Below are 4,293 nucleotides of genomic sequence, written 5' to 3'. Positions count from 1 at the left end.
AGGACTACGCCTGGCCCTGCAGCTTCTTTAGAGCAAGCCCCATCAAAAAACGTGTCCCAAATCTGTAGGTTTTCCTCCTCTGCGATCTAGCAAACTGGTTTCTTGAGCTGCGTGGAGGCCAACTGAGATTCTTCAATATGGAGAATACATGCTCCAAAATCAGTGTCAACAACATATATGGGATGATTGGTGGGATTCCTCTCATCGCTGATTATATAAGCCAACTGCGCCTCTCTGTATAATCTCTTGCTCTCTCCTCTGAAGACTGGGACAGTAGCATAAGATAGATCATTTTGTAATGATCCACCTAGTCTCTTGATCCAACCTCTGGAAAGTAACATACCAAACTTGGGGGGTACATATGCCACCACAATATCCATCATCATGCTTTTCATAGGCAGCTGAGACAAAGTGATGGCTAGGTCCTTGATTAATCCCAGACATTTCACTTTTCTAGAGTCAAAAGAGAACAGGTCATGATAAGGCTTTGTGATGTCAAGACCCAACTCATCCATGACAGCCTTGGGCATTAGATTATGGCTGGCTCCAGTGTCTAGAAGGCAGTTGTGAAGGATTTTATCATGGATAGTTAGAGAGACATAGAATGATGGGGAGCTGTCTTCACAATTTTCAATCATTGGGCTAAGAATAACAATCGACTTCTCATCTTGCATATTCACACAATCAGTGGAGGCTTAGATGGCTTTAGGCTCAAGGACCTTGAGGATGGATCTTTTGAAGGAATCATTCTTCAATAGTTCAATCAGAGGCATGGGTATCTTTAGAAAGGAGAAGGAGACTTTTCAAGACCTCTTACCTCATGAGCTGAAGTGTTAAGGTTGATGGGATTAACTGTTGGTTGCTTCTACTTATTAGCTGGTTGTACTGTAGGGACAACAGCTCTTTGAACAGGAGTTTCCTTGGCATTATTTACCTTTGACCTTAGATCATATCTTTGTTGATCTACAGTTTGTAAAGCAGCTTCACCATCCCATTCTTGGTTAATCTGGTCATTGAATAATGACCTTTCATAGGTAGCTGAGGTCAAAAAGGAGGCATTGCCTTTGTCTTCCAGACAATGGATCTCATCCTCTTCTTCAAACTGCTCTTCTTCCATGACTATATTTTGAAAAGGAGCCCTCACCCTTTGGTCTTCTTTAGCATCTTTGTTTCTTTGCAAAATCTTTCCCCAGGTTCTGCTCAACCTTTAATTTGGAGATTTTAGAGGCTAATGACTCTATCCTTTTGGCCATCCTATCTATCTTAGGATCAGAGGATGATGAAGACTCACATCTCTATCTTCTTCTATCAACATTTCCCTTGATCTTTTCTGTAGCCATGATGTTTGATTCCACTTCCAAGGCTGCATCTTGCATGTCAGCAAAAGTAGCACATCTCCTCTCCCTCAACAGTAGGTAGAAGTCAGAATCAAAAGCGCCAGAATAGGTGAGTTTAGCAGAGGTAGTAATGGGTTTTACTTCAGCTGGAATCTTGTTGTACATACAGTTAAACCTCTTATTGAAATCAGATAGAAACTCACCAGTTTCTCTCTTTAAGTTTCCAAACCTAGTGTGGTAGTAGAGGAGGTCCTTTTTATCCCCCTAATTCTTCAGAAATGCATCATCTAAAGCTTTGATATCTATTATAGATCTTGGGGTTAGTTCTCTAAACCATTTCCTAGCCTCTCCATCTAGGCTTTGGACAAAGACTCTCATCTAGAATGACTCAAGATGTTCTTCAACAGTAACACCTTCAGTCCCAGTGAATTTAGGCTTATATTTCTGATATTCTCTAGTAGGCATGGCATTTAAAGGAGTGGGTAGTATTAGAGGCCCATACCTAGCAGCTATGATTCTTTCCATTTTGGTAGGTGCTTGTGGACCTGTGATAGCTATGGTGGCTAAAAGAGTATTGGAAGTCTGAATGACAGAGGGATGAGGAGTGACTGATAAGACTAAAGGAGTATGATGGATAGGAGGTGAGGTTTCCTTTGGGCTTACAACAAAGGAGAACCTAAAGAATAAGGAGCTTTATGAATTTATGAGAGTTTTTCTTCACTGTTAGTATTAGAATCTGTACTCTCAACATGTATTTGTTCTATTGCAGGATTTTCTTGAAAAGATATAGAATATTGTTTAGGTTTACCTGAACCTAATGCTCCTTTTTGCGATACCTTTCTTTCTTTGATGATCTTTTCAGGGTCAGGTACTGGATAAACTTGTGACTTCTGAGGGTTTCTCCGAGTATGCCTCACAAACTGAGCCAGAACTATGAAGTGGAGTTGCCAAGAGGTTCAGCCTCCAGTAGAGTCGCCAGATAGATGATTACAACAAAAAATGTTCCCAGACTTTGTCTATCATCAAAGTTGGATCTGTGTTGTTTCCTAGGGAAGCTAAGCTTCAGTTTCCTCTCCCCAGCAGCGACACCAATTATGTTAGCACTCCAGGAAACTCTCCTAGGTTGTAGCTCGGAGATGCCTGGTAACATAAAATATTCAATATTGTTCTCAGAACTATTGGAATGGATGATGGTTTGGTTCAAGTCAGATGACCATTTCAGCTCTATTCCCACTCAAGACATGCATGAACACCCTCAACAACACAAGGCTTTAAACCACTAATGCTCAAGGCAGTGGCGCCAATTATGTTAGCACTCCAGGAAACTCTCCTAGGTTGCAGCTTGGAGATGCCTAGTAACATATAATCTTCAATATTGTTCTCAGAACTATTGGAATGAATGATGTTTTGGTTCAAGTCATATGACCATTTCAGATCTATTCCCACTCAAGACATGCATGAACACCCTCAACAACACAAGGCTTTAAACCACTAATGATCAATATTTTATAGATTTAATGGATAGATGGAGAATACTAACTATATTAGTAGATTGCATATATAAACATAAATGAATGACTAGCTACAGGCAGCAAAAGGGAACACTGACTGTACTGGCAGATGCATGTATGACCACATATGAATGGTTAGCTACAGGCAGCAAGAAGCTTGTGATTCTAAGTTATTAAAGCAGAGATAAGATGACAATTATCTGGCCTTAAACACAAACGAAACATGAACAAACTGTTCAAGTGCAAGCATAGAACAACAAAGAGAATGGGTGTTGAACATATTATGGCAAAAGAAGCTTGTATTTCTAGAATGATGATGAGGAGCTTGAAATCACGGAGGAGCAATAATCCCTAGAATTTGAACCCCTATTGCATTTAGTTTTCTGCCTTTTATAGGCCCTTTACAATGCTCCTGAGCTCTCTAGAAGGCTCGGAGTCTTAATCTATTCGATCTGCATTGTTAACTGCTTTGATTCCCTAAAGGCAAGTGTGGCTTGGTGGTTTCTTCTTCTGACATAAGAATAACCATATTCAGGTATTTTGGGTGGTTTGTTGCACTGTCTGGGAGCTCTCTCGTGCCAGAGATGCCCTAGAATTGATTTTGCTGTTATGGATGAGCTGCACTATCTGTTGATGCTTCATGGCCGATTCTGTTCCAGGCTAGCTGCATGTGCTCCATGATGCTTCTGTGTTGTGCTGTTTGTGTGGTGGAATGGCTCTTCTCTTTCCCTTTCCAGGCTCTTGTTTCCCAACAATATGTCTCTCGGGCTCTGTTATATGGTGCAATGGTTTTTCAGGCCCGTATATCCCTCTAAATGGCCTCTTTCTGTCAATACAGGACTATTTTCTGTTTAAAACAGAAAACGCAGTGACACTGTGAAATTCCCGCTTACCTCTGTCCCTTTTGGACTTAAGAAATCCTTAGAAATGGCTTATTCCCCTCTTAGGTCCACCTTTGTAATGACAACATGTCTCCGTCGTCGATCTGGGAGTCCCAGATCCAACGGTGATGATTCATTTCGAGTGCCTCCTTTGTACTAAAGTTAACCGCCCAATGAGAGCGGTTTCTTCTCTCCTTGTCTTGGACATGTGGCAGCCACTGTATGGCATCGGGCAGAGCTCGGTCTAAACCACTTACCGCCCATAGCCCGCCCAAAATCCTACCTGTTTTGATTTTTCCTTTATATTGGAAATATGTCGAATCATTGAAAATTTATGAAAAAATGGCCTTGGTGGAGTTCAAATATCATATATTCCACTTCCCGGACCCTTTCGGGTCCAGGGCTCATTGCAATCGCACGTGCCAGGCTCCCTTTGTAATTTTCATTATATAACGAAAATATACCATATACATTTGAAAACTGCTTGGGCGCGGACTCGAAATTTTTACAAGAAACCATTTGTAGTGCCGTCGGGTCCGGCCCATCGAGTCACCCGTATGTATG

The sequence above is a fragment of the Pinus tabuliformis genome, chromosome 4_1, assembly GCF_031772625.1.
Source record: "Pinus tabuliformis cultivar Carrire ecotype Pingquan chromosome 4_1, CPIR1, whole genome shotgun sequence".
In the NCBI taxonomy this organism is placed as follows: Eukaryota; Viridiplantae; Streptophyta; class Pinopsida; order Pinales; family Pinaceae; genus Pinus; species Pinus tabuliformis.
The sequence above is the reverse complement of the archived record's forward strand: the minus strand, read 5'-3'. Positions refer to the sequence as shown.